This window comes from Cavia porcellus, unplaced genomic scaffold (genome assembly GCF_034190915.1).
Source record: "Cavia porcellus strain 051 isolate PalLab524CR breed Dunkin Hartley unplaced genomic scaffold, mCavPor4.1 scaffold_53, whole genome shotgun sequence".
Taxonomy (NCBI): Eukaryota; Metazoa; Chordata; class Mammalia; order Rodentia; family Caviidae; genus Cavia; species Cavia porcellus.
This window is the reverse complement of record NW_026947536.1, coordinates 384,376-404,425: the sequence shown is the minus strand read 5'-3', so window position 1 is coordinate 404,425 and position 20,050 is coordinate 384,376. Positions and strand designations below refer to the sequence as shown.

The following is a 20,050-nucleotide window of genomic DNA, read 5'->3' as shown; positions in this document are numbered from 1 at the left end:
CAGCCACCTAAAGCTGAGTCTTTGAAATGTGCTTAAATCTCTCAGCCTCACTTCACTGAGAACTGAGAATTATACCCAGGATTAGGGCAATTCTCAGAACAGTGAATTGTACCTATGGACAAGCTTATAGGTCCCTATTGTACAAAATGGGGTTTCCAGGCAATTGCTGATGCCAACCAAGGCTCTATGGAAGGCCTGCTGGAGTAGCTGTGTTTATTCTCCATTGAGCTGCCCTCTCCATGGGAAAGGTTTGTTTTTCCCTCACTGATCCCTACCTTGAGTAAACATTCTCTCTTCCTTGTAGAGGAGATTGGAGAGTTGCTCTATGGGCTTTCAGATGTATTATTCAGAGCCATATTCTCTGGGGACTGGCAGAGGCATCAGGCCCATTCAGACATCAGGGCAGGAACTAGTTGGTACCATGTGTACATGAATATACATAGAGCCACACCACGCACAGACACTTTCCAGGCACTGACCATGATCCAATGACCAGGAAAGATATATGTACCCACCTCTTGACCTTCCACATTAGTGAGGGCTATCCTGGATGGCAGATCATGTATCACTGACATTATAGTACATGAGATGCCCTCTTCGATTCCCTAGACATGGATGCACAACAGTGAAAGAGGAGTCCAGAGAAAGCACAGAGTACTGGGTGGAAAGTCACTGAAAAATCTAATGACTGAGGAGAGGTGGGACAGGACACATCTCTCTGTCCTCTCACTTCTAACGTACTTATGGAAGACAACCCCTTTACCACAGCAGACAGTTTTCCATCCCCCATGAAAGCAATATACCACTGGAGAGCACTACAAAGATGTGTGTACAGCTTCCCTGAAGAAGAGAGAGATGGTCACACCAGTGTACACAGACTCTCCCATGGAGTCATCTATCATTCTCCCAGGGCTGTCTGGACCAAGACTAATTCACTGGTGGTGGAGATAGAGTGGAACTGGGCTCTCCACAGCTGGAGCAGCAGGCAGGTGTCTAACTCAGCAGGTTGCCTTGGGCAAGCAGTTTGGGATTGAGGACTAGACCTCACACTCAGCTCCCCACACCTGTCTCCTCCAGAACCACAGCCTTGCTTCTTAGCTCTAAGCAGCAGCTGCAAACCCACATGAACCCTCCAATGCAGCTTCACCTTGCTGAGCTTGAGCATTGTGAACAAACTGAGGCAGAAAAAAGGGTGATGAGGACTGGTAAGGTCTGTGGGTATGTGAGGAGGACAAGGCTAAGGTACCACCCTGTAGCTCTGAAACACACAGGAATCAGTGGGTGGACGCAGTGTGAGAAACTTCCGGATAGTGGATTTGTGCACAGAGCTGTCTCTGACAGGCACTGGGAAATTTGTTTGCACTGCAAGGAACATGGGAAATTGGTGATCTTTTTCCCTTTTGCTGTTGAAGGGTCAGCTGCACACCAAGCTCATGGACCAGCTGCAGAGTCTGCACCTGATCCATCTCCAGTGCCTTCACCAGCTCTGGGTCCACGGGAAGAGCCAGCACCAGGAAGCCCATCTGTCAGCTCAGAGGTATGACTAACAGGGTCTCCACAGCAGGTGGCAGGTCCTCAACTCCCCTGAGGCCAGCTCCTGCTGAAAACCTGAGTTTCCCATCTCCTCCACTATTTTTTCCATTTTCTTGCCCTTACCTCTATACTCCTTTTAAATATTATGGCATAAATTAATTTTAAACAGATGATAGGATGTCATTCACTTTAATTAGCATACACAGTGCAGTGGCATGCACACATTCTCAATATGAACAATCTTCAGTTTTGCCCAGTTCCAGAACATTTCCCACAACTTCATTCATATTTGGACACATTTCCCTCTCTTCCCTGCCAGCCCCAGCCACCACTGATCTTTCTGCCTCTGTGATTTAGTACTCTAGGTTTTCACATCAGTGCATCACAGCTCTATTTGGCCAAGCATTAATGGAAGAGACTAACTATTTTTCTTTGATAAAGGGGACAGTCCCAAATAGATCCCAGTTTATAAATAAAACCTAAATACATTCATCTTTGAGGTTGGAATTGCTTTTCCATTTGTTTTGTGAGGTAAGAGACAAATAATTGCAGTGCAAAAGGGAATCTCCTCATATGGCCAACAAATGTACAAAATGCACAGTATCCCACTGAAGATACATTCTGGGCCATGTCACTGAGTTGTGCTGTGTCCCCATTTGACTTCAGGTTTTAAGGTAAGTGGGGAACAGCAGTGGGGAGAAAATGGGGTGGAGGAAGCAGAACCATTTCCCTCAGCTCCCATCCGAGCTCTACACAGGGTCCCTGGACCTCTCTGAGCTAATTATAGAGGTTTCTCCCACACAGAGAGCTCCACAACAACACAAAAAAAAAATAAAGAAAAATCTGCATAACATTTTAACTTTCTTTTCAAGTTGTTCATAGCACTTTTAGAAAATGAAGGAACTAGGACCCTCCCTATCCTGCAGGTAGAGTGTGCAGGGCACCAGTGTAGGCCACAGAAAGCAGGGAAAGCTTCAGGAAAGCTGAGCTCAGTATCTCTGGGCCCACAGAGAAAGAGGCCAAGGAATTTGATCATGAAATTACCATTGATGCAAGATGCATTTGTGTGTGCAAGATCTCAGTTTTTACAATGAAATATCTCTGCCATCAATGTGCATACACACATAGATGTGCGTGAGACAACCAGAGGGACAGAGGCAGAGTGAGGCAGAGCCTGGGAGACTTGCCCATCACTTAATGAATGGAGCTGCAAAGGACTGGAAATGTGAATGCTCTTCTTGGTTTTACTCTCAAGTTCCTTTATCATACAATGTCATTGTTGGGTGGTGAAGTGGCACAGGGAACTAACACAAACCTGGTGACATAGATAAATATACCAAGATTTTCTTCTTTTCTTTTTCTAAATCTGTCATTTGTAATAAGAGAGCATATATTAATGGCATACAAATAGTTCTCCAGTACCAGAGTCCTCCATGGGCTTGTCATTCGCAGGCTCAGAGGACAGAAGTAGGTTGCGAGAAGCAGAGCAAGGTCCATTTAAAGGTGGAAATGGCATTTTCCCTTAGTTGAAAAAAATGTCACCTGAGACAACTTACTTAAACCAAAGAGAGACGCCACCTCTTCCCAAGGTTTGTGTGTGGCAGGGAGGCAGCACAGAGTACAAGTTTGGGTAGGAAGAGAGCCAGGGCTCAGCAGTGTGAGACGGGATCACAATGTACCTATCAGGGCCATTAGCATGAGTGGTCTGCCATCCATCAGCTCCTGTCTCCTGTCATTGCCTGCTGTGAGGGCCTGTGTCTCTTCACTGCTGGATGGAGAGAGGGCCAAGCCATAAGCTTTCTCTCATCTCAAGTAAAACTGGGGACATGGCCTAGAACATGGCCTTCTTTCAGCATTTTCTGTGCCTGTAAATTTATAATTCACTCAGCAGTTTTGCTGTGTGCTATGTTCATGGTTTCTAATTTTTCACACCTTAACTGAGTAAAAAAGAATATGGGTGTCTTTCAATCTCACTTTTTATAATGAAGACTTAGCAGTACATTTTCAGGTTAAATGTATAGATGTTGACTGACCTTTGAAAAGGTCAGTCTGTTACACAGCCAATACTGACTGAATGTCTTCCATCCAGGTGCAGATCTCAACTTCCCCATGTGGATGCACCACAGCTGTGGAGCAGGACAGGTGTTTACACGGGGCAGGTTAGGAGGTGGGAACACTGCAGGCAGGTCATTTTGTGAGCCCTGAAATAAGAGACAGGCACCTGATCAGCTCCAGTTTCCTTCAGCAGTAAGCACCCAACAAGAACATTTTACATTAAAAGTCTAAGTAACTGAAAGAAGTTACTTCCAAAAATATATACTATAGGATTAGTTGGAAGATACAAAAGTAAATGGCTTAATCCCTAAGTAAAATGAGACATGACCCTTAATAGGAATGTGGTTTCCTTTGGTGTCACTGACCCACATCCATCAGGAACAAACACACTGATGAATAGAGCACAAATGAATATAGGCAATGTGTCTACAATCAAAACTTATTAATAACAACAACAAAACCCATGATAAGATAAATCACTCAGTGAATATTTCAAGCATATAATAAAGAATAAATAGCAATCACTTTTGGATTCCTCCTAGAAATTGAAGGGAAAGAGCCAACACCAACTTCTTTTAGATGACAAAGTCATGCTGAGAGTGAAGCCAGACAATAATGTATTGAAAAATAAAATACAGAGCTTTTGCATTTAGCTCCACTACATTCCACTTTTAAAAGTCTTCCTTTTGGACTTTTTTGTTTTATTGGTAACAGGGATTGAACTCATGACTGCCTGCTTGCAAGGCAAGTGCTTATGCCGCTGAGCTAAATCCCAGCCCCAAAAGTCTTCCTTTTTTTGAGGAGTTTCTCAATAAGTTGCTAAGTTGGTGAATCTATCCTTGAATTTATGATGTTCCTGCCTCAGCCTTCCAGAGTGATAGGATTACAATTGAATACACCCTACTGACCAATATCCCTAATGAACATAAGCAAGATTATTCAGCTAAATGCTTGTCAGATAAATTTGCAAGCACATGCAAAATTTAAGCACCATGATCAACACTGGGCTCCATCTCAGTGATGCAACTACCATCCAACTATAAAAACCATGGAGCATCACTTGCTACTTTCACAGAATGAGACAGAGATAACCCTTCAATAGATTTGGAAAAATAGCTTTGAGAAATTCTGAAGTTCAACATTTTGTCATGGTAAGAACTACTCACACACCATGTATAGGAAGAATGGACCTCAGCACAGCAAATATGATACATGAGATGCCCATCCCTGACATCGTGCTCAGAGGATGACAATCTGAAAGATTTTCTTCTCAGATCAGGAACCAGGCAAGGCTTGCAGCAACTTTCAACACAGTATTCCAAGTTCTAGCCCTAGAATTTACTCAATAATAATAAATTAAGGCTTCCAAATCAGAAAGAAAGAATTAAGCACTGTTTCTGTTTCCTGAGGACACAACTTTTCATATAAAACTTTCATTTTATATCTCCACTGAAAACCTTTTAGAACAAATTCAAAAATCACATAAGGTGCAGGGTACAAGATTCACATATCCTAAACAATTCATATCTATGTGATTCAAACAAACTGCAACCTCAAATACAAAGAATACAATTCATTTCACAATTCATCAAAAAGAAGTAATGCTTAGGAAAAATTTAACCAAACTCACATGTTCTTTAAAAATTGTAGATTTTGATGCAAGCAGTACAGTAGCACTAACAGAATAAAACGCATACCATGATGGCAGATGGGAAGAATTCATGTTATTATAGTGTACATGCTAACCAGATCAACCAGCCCTTTCAAAGCATTCTTGTCAAAATACCACTGATATTTTCCTACAAATCAAAAAACAATATGAAAATTCACAAGGAAGTACAAAGTGTCATCCTCTAGCCATGTAAAGACATTAAACACAGAAGCACAAAATACCTGGTTTCCAAATATAAAGTGGCAGCAGTCAAAAGCATCTTATACTGAAAGAATAGGATCACAGATGAAAATGACTAGCCCAGAGGCAAACCAACTCATAGAGTCTGCAGGAATTTGGATTTGTTTCTTCATTCCATTCCTGTATTTTCCTTTTCTTTTTCTTTTCAGGTTCTCCCTCTGTCTATCTGCCCTGAGCTGAAATCAGAGTGTGTTGCAGGCTTGTCTGGAACTCCCAGTATTCCTGCTGCCCCAGCAGCCTGACTTTGCAGGTATTTCCCCCCATTCCTTGCTCAGTCAGTGAGTTTTTAATAACACCAGGATGAAACCACGTCTGCTGGTGTGTCTTGTAATGCTATCACTCTGGAAGGCTGAGGCAGGAACATCATAAATTCAAGGATAGACTCACCAACTTAGCAACTCATTGAGAAACTCCTCAAAAAAAGGAAGACTTTTGGGGCTGGGATTTAGCTCAGCGGCATAAGCACTTGCCTTGCAAGCAGGCAGTCATGAGTTCGATCCCTGTTACCAATAAAAACAAAAAAGTCCAAAAGGAAGACTTTTAAAAGTGGAATGTAGTGGAGCTAAATGCAAAAGCTCTGTATTCAATCTCTAGAAACTGAATGGAAACTCTAAACCATACCCAAAACAAAACCTTGGAAAGTAGAAGGGAAGGCAACAATGCTTTATCCTGGCCTGGCCTTCTGGAGGGCAGTGCACCCCAAGTAGCTTTAAACTTCACAACTTTCTTGGGATTTAACCCCAATCATCAATTTCCATGAGTGATCAGAGAAAAAGAGAAAGTGCTTCGGGGATATCAAGCCTCAGTCCCCCTGCAGAAGGCATTTGGAGTAATCTTCTGAAGTGCATGCTGACCACAGTTACAGTTAAAAAGCAGTGACTCTACCAATATTGTTAATTGGATTTTCATTCCGACTCATTGTGAAAGAAACTGCAGATTAGGAAGGTGGTAGATAGCTTAACTAGATGGATTTTTTCTACAAAGTCTAAAGATCAAATTCAAATATTTTATTCCATGAGTATGCAAAATTGTTTGCCAACTGCTGACTCAGAATAATGTACACCTGTAATCCCAGCCCTCTGACATCATGAAGAAGGATGATGAAGGGTTTAAGCCTTGCATTGGAAACTCAGAAAACTGGAGAGACTATGTCTTAAAATCTTTAAAAACAAAATTTTACAAATGTATGAAATTATTGATCATTAAGAAATCCTAGAAATCACTGTGCAAGGTACATTAACCACTGTTATTCTACAATTATTTTATTTTATATAGAGTTAAAAAGAGTATCTTTTATATGGTCCTTATGATTATTTCAAAAAAATAGCAATCCCTTGATCAACTTCTGATTATAAATATAAATTTAGGAGAGGAAAAAAAGCAATGATCACATTCTCTTCACACTGAGCTACCCAAATCCTAAGAAAGTATATTCAGTAGCATATCTGCAGTCATCTCTGTAAAATACTCAAAAAAATTAAAACAGTGCAAACCTGGAAGCACTTCAATGTCTACATAATGGTAAACCTTATGCTAGGTGTGCTGAATAAAGTACATTTGCAAGAAAAACTCACATATGTTTTTATTCTGAATTCACCGGTGATATTTGACTTTGTATTTTTAAACTTTTTAATTTTTCTCTTTTTTTTTCTCTCTTTCTTTTTTTCTTTCATTCTTTTTTTGAGATTGGGTTCTGCTATGCAGTTGAAGCTGGCCTTGATCTACCCTTGTAGCACCGGATGACCTCAAACTTACGACAATCCCCCTGCCTCAACCTCTGAGAACTAAAATGACAGATGTGTACCAACATCACTGAATGTGTTTTCCTTTTAAAATTTTCTCCAAAATAACTTAATCAGAGTTATGTGATATTCTTATATTTTCTCAGGTTGAATATACAAAATCAAATCAGAAACCACAGAAAATACAGTTTCAAAATCCTCACCAACATACAACATAATGTAACATAATATAGCATAGCACAGTACACCATAATAAAACAAAACAAAAAGCAACCACTTAACTCTGCTTTAAACCACTGCTTCCAAAGATACTTTAAGAATTTCTAAGCCATAAACTATACTGTAATGCATTAATTTCACATTTAAGTAGTTTTTCTTTGAAATGAAAGACTGCATTCACTCAAGCCCATATGTAAGAATGGCTGTGGCAGCTTGCTTTCAAGGGTTTACCCAGAAACAGAAGAAATGGACATCAGCAGATGGGTGAGGGGTGTATGAACAAGTGATAGCTGGTTTTGTTCAGCCCCCCAATAGCATGTGGTGGCAGCACACTGGGAGCCCAGGAGGGATACACTGCTTAAAGGAGACCAACCCATGAGCATTTTGCCTGATCAGCCTCAGGGCCATCACCTCTAGGAAAGACAAACTACCCAGCAGGGACACAAAGCCCATGGTGTGTTTGGGATGGGAGGAATGGAAGTGATATCAGTGGCTATGAGACAAGTTCCCCAGGAGTGATGTGCATGTGTCCTTCCTCAGCATGGGATGATGATTTCCATTGCCTTGGAAAGCCTCCCCTTGCAATCACCACCTGCTCTCCCCTCCACAGGATATCATAGTATGGAGCTACAGTGTGTGGCTGAGTTAAATATCTAAGGATGAATAAGTAATCACTCATAGGCCCATGAGAGTAAAACTTGTTAGGAATCCTCATCCCCTGGACAGGAGGAGGTTATAACATGAAATATTCACATACTTCAAAGAAAATTATTATGGTTATTCTGGCAACATCTTTATACTCCCTAATGGAGTTGAAATGAAAGTAACATAAGCCAAGGAAAGAAACTCATCCTAAAATTTGACAGATCTTTAAGTGAAGCCTAATTCTCAATGAAAAAGACTTTTTGGATGGAAATGTGCACTTGGCACCCAGCCTGCCACTTCTGAAGCATCTACATGTCTGTTGTATGAAGTATTTCAAAGTGAAGAAAAGTATAAAACCGCATTCTGTTTTCTAGTTTTTCACTTGCCATTTCTAAGGAACACAAATTTGTTCCACAATAAAAAGAAAGGAGGCATCAGAGGGGGCAGCCCAGCTATGGACACCAGCACATGACACAACTTACTTGGCAACACGTCTAAATAGAACTTAGAAGGTTCTGGACACCAGGCACCTTTTTCTGGTGTCAGTTGACCTTCACCAGCACTTGGCTCATGAGAGTGACCAGTGAATATGCTGTGCTGCTTTCTGAGGCTTTGAAGCCCCAGCCTCTTGACCCTGCATGGGAAAACCACATGCAAATGAGTGAAAGGATGGTTCACTGGGCCAAGATGTTTCAGGAAGCTCACTGGGAACTGCCTAATATCAAGGGCAGCACAGGGCAGGGCCCAAGAGCCCCAACCCCCAAGACATCAGAAACAAGAGGGAGCCCAGGACAGGTGTCCCTAGGCTCAGCCACCAGCCACTCAGATACCCAACTAGAGGACAGTACATTAAGTCCTGGCCACCTTTGTGAGTTCTCCTAAACAATTCCCATCCTAAACAATCAGTGTAAGGGCTCTGAGGACAGGCAGTGAGGGCAGATGCTCTGGGGCAGGAGCAGGTGTTGGGAAGTGTGAGCCTGTGCTCCTGTCATGTTCCTACCCAGGACAGGGCTGGCAGGAGGAGAAGGACAGTGCTCATGCTTATCCAAAGCCTCCAGAGTCATCTCCTGTCCTCCTGGGTAGAAGTCTCGGACAGAGCTATTAGTCTTTGAGGAACATAAGGTTATCTGGGTTCACAAAGTGAAACCTGTGGTGTCTCAGAGTCTCAGGCTTCCTGTTGAATGCTGGGCACTGCCCCAACCATGCTGCACACAGGACATTGGCATGGAGGTGGCCCCTGGGCCCTGTGTGCCACATCCCTGCTCCAGAGACGGGACCCACAATAACAAGAGGTATTGGCTCCAGTGCAGAGTATGTGAGCAGAAGGGAATGTATGGAGGCCCACACATGACTATGAGAAACTTTGGGTCTGATTAACCCTTCCAACACCTCCATCAAGGGCTTGTCAAACACTAGGCCAATGGTCTTGCTCCCAAGGAATCTGGATTGCAAATGCTCAACTACCACACCCTCTCTACTAAGCCTCTACCTTGTCCCAGGCAAGGTCACTGTACGCATATTCATGGAAGAGGAGAAAGGGGACAGACACAAAATCATTTCATTTCTTGTCATGAATGAATTCTGCCATTGTACCTCATTTTCTGTACTGGGCCTGGTGTCCAAGGACCATTAGCAAGGTGTCTTCACCAACTGTCTCCAGCTCTTACACAGCATCACCTCACTAGATGTGTGCTCACCTCAAATGTCAGTCCACTCTGTTCAATTCTCTGGCACTTGTCTCATGGGATTTTTCCATGCACTACAGGTCCTTTGGTAGGAGCCTCTGGGCTAAATGAGCACAAGAAGAAAGCAGTGAGCACAGTGGCTCAGCCTTCCATGGCTATAGAAGATGAACTTAATTCCTTCCTGGGGACTTTTCATCATAATCTTGGGAACATTCTGCGGTGCCTCATTAATGGACCTGAACATCCAGAATGAGCCTTTTTTTCTCATCTCTAAACTGGGGGGGAGGTGCCATCTTAGGACTCATAGGTTTTGTTCATACCTAGACTTCTGTTCAACCTCTCTGTTGAGGTGATCTGAGCATGCTAGTATTTATAAGTTTCCCTTGTGAAATGTAAGTTTTAATAAGAGAATCCCTTTTTTTCAGGGCCCTCCTGTGAGCCCATTACCACTAGCCTCTGCAGACTAATTGGAGTGTGGGCTTTGCTTCAGCCCCAAAACCTCCTGAGAAGCCATGTGCAGGACACCAATTCCATGTCTACCCACAGTCTCAGAAGTCAGGCAGCAGAGAAACGGGTAGAGGTCTGTACAGGAAGCACGGTGCAGGCAGATGGGCCTCGCAGCCTGAAGGAGCCTAAGGAGCCAGCCTTCTGGATAGATACCCCAGGCACAGCCTCTCCTCTTTGGACTCCTCCAGGGCTGACCTCTCTACCAAAGCTGAGAAGCTGAGTTCTTACCTTAGCAGCCCAGTGGGAATTGGTCACCTGTGGATTCAGGTCTTGGCCCTATGCAAGGGCCTCACTCTGCCCTAGTTTATAGTGCCAAACGGGTTGGGACTCAGTGGATTGAGAGCTTAGGGTCACTGAGGATGAAATGGGGGATCCATCCCAAGCAGTTAGCTGTGGCCCCATGAAGACCTGCTGTAGAGGCTGTGATAATTCTGATGGATGATCTTCCATGCCACTCAGTGACCAACACTTGGTCGATGCAGTTCTGTTCATCGGAAAGGAGATCAGAGATTCACTCTGTGGACTTCAGGGTTTGTTCAGTACAGGAAATCTTGAGAATAGCAAATTGTCCATGGCTGTCAGACAAATAGGAAGAACAGATAGGTGTTACCAACCCACAATTGTATATGAAGACACACTCTGTGCAAACACTTTTCTGGGTATTAACCATGATTCTGTAAGCAGAGCCAGTGGAAGCATTGCCCTTTTGAGTTTCGATGTTTGTGGGAGGCCACAGAGTAACCCTTGGCAGCAGAACATATATTGCTCACCTCAAGGCCATTTTTCCAGTCTCCAGGCATCCCTAGTTGTGGGTACAGACCATGCACAAGGAGTTATACAGAGGCAAAGAGAACTGGGCAATGAATGCATCACTGCCTGCGCTAGAGACTGCAAAGATGCAGGACAGACACTGATTGATCCCTCACTTCTCAGATATTCATGGAGTGGCAGCCCTGAGCCCTTCAGTGCAAAGACAGGGCAGATTGCAGTCTCTACCTTCTCTAAGCTGACTTTCACTGGGGAGGGGCAGGGAGATACTGTGTCAGGATTCCCTGAAGAATGTAAATGTGTGATAAAACTAAGCAAGGTCTCCCTCCCACAGAGACTTCGTTCAGCCACTAAGGGCTCCTTGGGCCCTCACTGCCCAATTGTGGGTGGGTGAGGATGGGGCTGGACATTGTATCAACTGGGCAGGAGGTCCAAGAACCCCTCTCTACAAGTGAGATGTGCAGGCATTGTTGGAGGAAAGCCCAGGTCTCTCACTCTGCTGGTTCCCTGTCTACCCCAGTTCTTCTGTGCTTGAGGCCACATTGGAAATATACGCCCATGTGGATCCCCAGGCTGAGCTTCTCCTGGACCAGCTGGAGCCCCAGAGACTGAGCCACAGGGTAAATATCTCTGGAGTGTAGGATGTAGGGTTGTGGGGAGGTGATGCCTTGGAACTCAGCAAAGTGCCCAGATGCTGGGTGACCCAGGAGTATGACACACTCAGCAGTCGGTGTGGGGATGCAGTCAGGAGGCTTTCCTGGGGCTGTGTTGGTGCACATGACTGCCTTTGACAGCAGTGGGAAGGTTTTGCCCAGGAAGTCCATGGAAAGTTGACAATCTTTTCATTTCCTGCAACTACAGGGCCAGGCTCAGCCCATGCAGAAGCTGCACCTGCAGACTTTATGCCATCTCTACTTGCAGCTCCCTAACCAGCTGTGATTTCAGAGGAAGAGCCAGTACCTGGATTCCTTTGTCCAACAGCTGAAGTTCTGAGCCTCCTGGTGGCTCCACTCAGGAGTCATATCTCGAGCTCTAACTGCGGGCAGCTCTTGACCCACACCTGCCCTGCCCCTCTCGTCCAGATTTAATTACTATTGTTTTCACAGCTACATTTATTTACATTTAGTTAGTGATAAAACAAATATAGATAAAATTTAAGATTTTAGGGTTATTTAAAATAATCAGCTTGCTGACATTCATTGCATTCTCAATGTTAAGCAAATTTCCCAAAGTCCCCTTCCAGAATATATTCTTCAAATTTTTACACAATGGTGTTTTCTTTCCCCTCTTGCCCCATCCCAGCCACCACTGATTATATGTCCTCATACTTAACTTATATTACATTTCCCACATCAATGCCATAAAGTTTTCTTTGGCCAGGAATGTTGGTAGTGACTATCTTGGGTTAGAGTTAGGTTTAGGGGTAGGTTAGACTTAGGGTTAGGGTTGGACTAAACTCCCAATTATTGCATCATTATCCACTGTATTTGTCATAAAGAAAGGACAATCAAGACAAAGCAGTGCCTTATGCTGGCAATATCTTGGCCCTGAGCTGTGTGCTCAATGCACAAACTTTGAGAGCAGTCACTAGTGGTTGGATTGTACCACTGTGCAAAATATAGGGCCCAATATGCACTCTGTGCACCACATGTGCCCTGGTCCTAACACCAACATAATCAGTATACACTGTAAATATGTAGTAAGGAAAAATATATAGTTATCTGTAAACAAAGCACAAAGCAAGAAAATCCACTTCTGACATGTGGGGAAAAAAAAGAGCTACTGATGAAAAATCTCACACAGGAAATACACGCTCTCCTTGGCCAGCAATATTTCCTTTGTGCAAATGCAAATCTGTAGAACAAAGCATCAGCTGTCCTCAGTCTACGTCCTTGCTAATGGAATTTTTGTGGCTAATCCTCCTATCATAGTAACATGCACTTTTATACTTTTGTCTATGCACAACCTAGTAGAGACACATAGAGGACTCACTGTGTGCTGGGTACCAGAGCTCTCCAGATGAAGATCACACTTGGGGAGGCAATGAAACTCACATTGCCAATGGCTGGTGATGACTAAGTCACGGAAAGAAGGTGAAAACCAAACACAGGCAAATCTTCTGTAGGAACACTCAGTCTGGCTCCCAAGTCCTGTATTTGTAACTCAGCTTAGACCCCTGATTTCTATCAAAGTGATCAAAACTGCTGTCTCCTCTCTGGCCTCAGGATACAGGCTCAGAAGTGGGTGTAATAGGAACAGCTGGAGGTGCCCTGGCCCCTCTGCAACTGCTGTCTTGGAGAAAGACTCTTGTCTTCCTCCACCTCCCTCCCCTGCCTCTCTCACTACATTTTGAAGGCTGAGCTGCTGCCCAGCAGTCTGGCTGGGGATGCTCAGCAGGGCCTTCAACATAGTTTTATCAGCATAGTTTTATATGTGACATACTGTGTCACATACACACAGCTTTCCAGTAAATGGTCTTGAGATAGAAAGATGTAGTAAAAAGTGACAGCTAACTGGAATGAACCCTGCTTTATACACAAAGGCCCCACATCAATGTGGTGGGGGAGGAAATATATTAGGTTCTTGCCCCCCTCCATGGCCACTCAAAACTCAGCTGCCCCATTGCTGATCACACAGATTCCTGCCCCACCCTACCACACTAGGCTAAATCCTCACCGACACCAAGACCAGAAAACTCGGTGTTTGTTTCTGGAGCCAATAGGCAGGAAAGTGGAAACACAGTGGTGCCTGGCAACTAGATGGCCAGACAGAAAAAAGAGATGACAGTGGCCATGACCATCTTACCTGAGGGTCAGTCACTGATATGGAGGCATATTATGCACAGGTGAGCCTTGGGCCATCTCCTTTCCAGGTACTCTCCACTCTTGAAGGACCCAGAGACATACAAATGGCAGGGTGATGACACTGTCATGCCTTTATAACACAGTCATTTGGTTTGGGACACAACAGAGATGGATGGTAACAGTTGGGAAGAATTTATCCCCAGACACTGTTGTGCTGGGGCACCCTTATTTCCCTTCCTTCCAATGTGTGGTCCAGAGATCAGGGCCCTGCTTCTATGTGTGGTGCACATAGCCTTTGTTCCTTAGCCAGATCCAATTCTGCCCATCCCACAGGAGCCATTTCAAAGTTACTGTTTCTACTTGGATTGTGCCAGACAGAAGCATCTGCATTTGTCTCCCCACATATCCAGATATTCATGCATCACATGGTAACCCACAGATTAAGTCTGCTCCACAGATAGGGATTTCCAGACTGACCTTGAGACCTCAATTCTGAGCACCATGTTCTGAGGAGAACTTCTAGAGCTGGGAGCTAAAATTAGGGGCTCTTCAGTCATAAGCCCTGGACCAAGTGCAACACAGGCTGGACCCAGCTTGTCCTAGGTGATAACAAATCAGCCATACTTGTGGGAACAGGATTCTCTCTCAGACAGAATGGGATGGGAGGGGCACAAAACAGCCCCTAGGCCACCCAGCTTTGTACTTTTAGGAGGAGAATGGAATATAGCAGGAGGAGGGAGGGGTGCCTGAGGAATGAGGGAATGGAAGATGGAATAACAGTAGAAAATGGCCCTGAGTTACTCATTGAGGGACACCTGATTTTGTTACTACCATACCTTTTTTTTTACCATTTGTTTATCAGTACCAGGTATCGAACTCAGGACCACACACTTGCAAGGCAGGCGCTTATGCCGCTGAGCTAAATCCCCAGCCTCCACCCACCATACCTTTTGGGTGACAGCAGACAACAGTGACACTTGACTTTGGGCAGCTACACATACACTGCCTCCTCCTGTGATTCCATTCAAAGGTCCAGGGAAGATTGGAGTGGGCAGTGGGGGCCCTGTGTAGACAAAGGTTTGTAGCGGAATGACAAAGACAGCGTGAGAGGATGTCCTGGGCATGTGGTAGTGGTAAACACTCTGTGTTGCTCAATGTGGCTACTTGACACAGCCAGGGTCCAAATGCCTCCCTGACCCAACACCCTCAGGCATGGATCTCCATAGCTCATTCAAGAGTGCCCCCCTGGGGTCCACACACATCAGAGAAGGGCCCAAATCTATGGGCACCATAGCACCTGCTCCTGCCCTTGTTTTGTGCTCTCCCTCATGGCACTCAGCTACAACATGATGCCACATGTTAAGAACAGATGACTTGAAGAGTACTTGGCGGGAGTCAATGTTCAGCAGGGTTTGTGATGGGGAAGGGATACCCCTGCCATGCAGTAGTGCTGTGCCTGGTTTTAACACATCATGACACATAGGAAAAGTCAGTCCCCATGGGTTCAGGGATCAAGGGAGGCTAAGATATGCTGGTAAGTAGCTCCACTGTGTGAGAGTGGGGCCAACAGAAACTATTGTCCTCAGCCTTCAGCCTGGGACTGACTCACCTCAGACCATGGTCCAGGCAGTCTGTTCAAGAACTACATGTCTGCTGCTTGGGGAGCTGCATTCCAGGTCCACGTCAGAACATTTGAGAACTTTCATGCCCTGTGGGGTACAGAAGAGGAATGGAAGTGGGGAAAATGTCCATCACAGGGCTTAGGAAGTGATCACCATGGCACAGGTATATAATTTGTTGTCCTTTCTAAAGCTGTACCCCAACAGAGATTTTGGCTTTAGGATATGATGCATGGCTTGGAACAAGGCACAGAGACTTTACTTTTGTGGGGCATTAAAGTGCCCTGTGTCTGTGGCATGAAATTTTCTCAGAGTTAGGGAGGTGAATTGGTATTTTAGTGGGTAAGATCCCCAGAGAGAAGAAACCACATGGAGCCAACATTAGCAACAGCAGTAAGCAAGCATCTTTATTATCCAGCCTGTATATATCAGCCATCATCAAGCATTACATTCTTGCATAGTGTCACAAGCCTGAGCACATCCATGGCTGTCTATGTTAACTCATGCTTATATAACTATGTCCATGGTGTGCACATGCTAATCGGTTAGGTCAGATCCAATAGGCCCTCATACCTTTTGGTGTTGAAGCAGTGTGCAGTGGTTTCTCACATTCCACCACCTCAAAGATCAGGGAAAATGTGTTTATTGTAAGTGACCTATAGAGTGGACTCATGCACACAAAGACCATGACAACAATAAATGTAAAGTATAATACCACTAATCATGCCACAGTGCAGCTTATTGCCACCCAGAGCCAGGTGGATCCCAAGGATTCCCACCACTGCATGAGCAGGTCCTGTTGCAAGGCATCAAGGACACAAAACTCCATGTCCATTTCTTTTAAATTTTTTTTAATTTAAAGATAGAAAATAAAATTAAAAGAAACAAAATACAAAAAAGCAAAAATGTGTAGAATATAGAATTCAAAAATATTAACTCCTAAAATTACTAGTTGATACATTACATATTCCCATCTTAAAAACAGTTGTTAAAGTTACAAAAACAAAGCATAAAAAGTCACTCAATACTGAAACATTGATGGGCAAACCCTTCCTTTCAGTGATCTAACAGAAATTTAGTAATATGGACATCTATCTTTCATACTATACATATCATTATATCATTTAGAGCCCATTACATTGCTTTTGCTTTTACAATATATACTATACTTTTTTGGATCCCAATTCTTTGTCAGTTTTTTATTATTTTTTACACTAGAGAGACAATGAGAGAGGATATTCTCAAGTTACTTTCATTTACTTATAAAGGTCTCAAATCATCCTTTTCTATAGCTGAGTAGTATTCCATTGTGAAAAAATACAATTTTTTCATCCACTTATTGTTGATGGCATTTTGTTGTTTCCAAGATTTAGCTATCACAACTGTGTTGCACATATCATTGCACATATATCACTGTGAAATATTTTTTTTCAAATTTCTGGGAAAATACCCAGAAGAGGAATATCTGGATTGAATGGAACAACCAATCTTAGTTTTTTGAGGAATTTCCACACTAATTTGCACAGTGCTTTTATCAGTCTGCATTCCCACCAACAGTGGACAAGTGTTCCTTTTTCCCTTCATGCTACCAAAATTTGTTTCAGTTTATTTCTTGATGTCAGTCATTCTTTCCAGAGTAAGATGAAATCTCAGTGCTATCTTAATTTGTATTTATCAAATCACCAATGATGGTGAACATTTCTTTATGCATTTATTTGCCATTTGTATATCTTCATCTGAGAACTGTGTACTTACCTCTGAGGCCCATTTTTGGAAATGGTCTTTGAATTTGGGGGCTTGACATTTTTCAATTCTTTATATGTTCTGCATAGAAGTCCTTTGTCATCTATCCAGATTCTTTCTGACTCTGTAGGGGTTTTTTGACTTTATTTGATTTCTGTTTATGTATAAAAACTTTTTAGTAATATGAGATCCCAGTTGTTGATTCTTTGAAGTATTTTCCATGTGGCTGTGTTTTATTAATGAATTCTCTGCCTACTCCTATGTCTCCAAGATTTCTATCTACCATGTATTCCAGTAGATTTTTATTTCTTTTTCAATATTAAGATCCTTGAACCACTTTGACTTTAGTTTAGTGTATGGTGATAGGTATGTGTCTAGTTTCAGTCTTTAGCATATAATGTCAATTTTTCTAATACCATTTTTTAAAGCGGCTATCTTTTTCCAGTGAACATTTTTAGCCCCTTTGACAAATTTAAGGTGGCTATGTGTCTTTGTAGTAGTGTTTTCATCTTCTAATCGGTTCTATTGATCCTCGGGTCTATTTCTTTGCCAGTACCATGCTGATTTTATTATTGTGGCTTTGTAGTATAGTTTCAAGTCAGAAATTGAGATGAGTCTTGTCTTTCTGTTGTTGCCCAGAAATGCTTTTGTTATTCTAGATTTCTTCTGTTAACAAATGAATTTCAGAATTATTTTCTCTAGATATGAAGGTATGTTAATGATATTTTGATTGGGATTGCATTGAAATGTATAACAGTTTTGGAAGTATGGCCATTTTCACAATATTGGCTTCTTCCTAACCAAGAGCAAGAAATATCCTTCCATTTTCCAATTTCCTCTTGAATCACCATTTTCAGAGTTGTATAATTTTCAGCATATAGGTGTTTTACAATTTTATTTAGGTTGATTCCTAAGTATTTCATTTTTAAGATGCTATTGTGAAAGCTGATATTTCATAATTTTTGTCCATGGAGTTTTTTGTTGGTGTACAGGGATGTTATTGATTTGTGAGTGTTGACTTTCTATCCAGCTATGCTGCTGAATTTGTTGCCTCTAGTATTCTTTCAATTGAGATTTTGGGGTCTTCTATGTAGAGTATCATGTTGTCGGCAAATAATGAAAATTTAACTTCTTTCCCTATTTTTATTCCTTTTATTTCTCCCTCTTGTCTGATTGTTCTGGCTAATATTTCCAGAACTCTATTGACTAGGAGTGGTAGTGGACATCATTGTCTTGTTCCTGTTTGTAGTGTGAAGGCTTTCAGTTTTTGTCTAGTATAACATTGGCTGTAGGTTTGTAATAAATGGTCTTTAGACTTTGAGGTACATAGCGTCTATTCTGAGTTACTGTAGGGTTTTTATCATGAACAGGTGTTGTATGTTATCAATAGCTTTTTCTGCATGCATTGCAATGATTAGGCGATTTTTATTTTTGGCTCTGTTGATATGGTGTATCACATTCATTGATTTGTGCATATTGAACCATCCCTGCATTCCTGGAATAAATCCTACTTGGTTATGTTGTATAATCTTCTTGATGATTTGCTGCATTCTATTTGCCTATATTGTATTGAGAATCTTTGCATCATTGTTCATTAGTGAAATTAGTCCATAGTTCTGCTATTTAGTTTGATCTCTCTCTGGTTTTGGAATCAGAATGAGACTTGGTTCTAAGAATGAGTTAGGGAGGACTAATTCTCTTTCAATTTCAATGAAGAGTTTAAGGAGTGTTGCAGTCAGATCTCTGAATTTCTTATGGAATTCATCCCTGAATCCAGCAGGATCTGGCCTTTTACTGTTGGTAAGTTTTTAATCACATTTTTGATTAATGTAGCCTGTTATTTGGTTACTCAAAATTGTTACATATTTTGATTGAGCATTGGTAGTTCATATCTCTACAAATCTATTTCCTCTGTTTTGCACCGTATGTGAGTAGAGATTTTCAAGGTAGGTGTTCATGATGTTTTGAATTTCCATGGGATCTACAGTAATTTTTCTCTTTTCAGTGCATATTGTGTGAATTTTCTTTCTTGATAAGCTTGGCTAGAGGTTTATCAATTTTATTTTCTCAAAAAAACAGCTCTTTGATTCATTAATTATTTGTAAATATTTTGGTTTCAATTTCATTAAGTTCTGCTCTAATCTTTATAATTTCCACTCTACTATGAACTTTGGGTTTTACTTGCTCTTCCTTTTCTAGAAGCTTGAGATATAGCAATAGGTTTTTTATTTGTGTTCATTCCATTTTCTTGATGTGACTACTTATTACTATATATTTCCCAGTTAGGACTGCTTTCATTGTATACCATAGGTTGTGGTATGTTGTTTCTGCATTTTCATTGTATTATAGATGTTGTTTTATTTCTTTTTTAATTTCATCTGTAACCCACTGGTTGTTTAGGATTGTTATTTAATTTCCGTGTATTTATGCAGGTTTTTCCAGGATTTTTGCCATTGATTTCCAATTTTAGGGCAATATGGTCCCATAATATGCATGAGAAAATTTCACTCCATTTGCATTTACTTAAAAATATTTTATGGGATAATATATGGTCTATTTTGTAAAATATCCCATGTACAGCTGAGAAGAATGTATGTTCTGATATGGTTTCGTGGAATACTATGTAAACATCCACTAAGTCTATCCATGCACAGGTATCATTTAGTTATGTTATTTCTTTGCTGACTTTTTGTCTAAGTTGATCTATCTCTTTGTGACAGTGGGTTGTTAAGGTCTCCTGTTACAATTGTGTTCTTGTGTGTTTAGCTTTTCATGCCCATTAGTATTTGTCTAACATAGTTGGGTCCTCCTGTATCTG

At 42.1% G+C, this 20,050-nt stretch overlaps 1 long non-coding RNA gene across 4 annotated transcripts in view; it reads right to left on the bottom strand.

The window, feature by feature from the left end:
• The window catches only part of LOC106025311 (uncharacterized), a 49,566-nt gene that overhangs the window by 15,694 nt on the left and 13,822 nt on the right, over nucleotides 1-20,050 (bottom strand). Inside the window, exons 2-5 of one of the 4 annotated variants that reach the window (XR_010046039.1) lie at nucleotides 15,480-15,579; nucleotides 10,527-10,873; nucleotides 9,804-9,894; nucleotides 1,707-3,734 (exon numbers count right to left, since the gene is read on the bottom strand). This is a non-coding gene — a long non-coding RNA (uncharacterized LOC106025311). Of the gene's footprint in view, nucleotides 1-1,706; nucleotides 3,735-9,803; nucleotides 10,874-15,479; nucleotides 15,580-20,050 lie in introns of those variants that run through there. The other 3 variants (XR_010046038.1, XR_010046037.1, XR_010046036.1) reach the window with 3 other exon arrangements.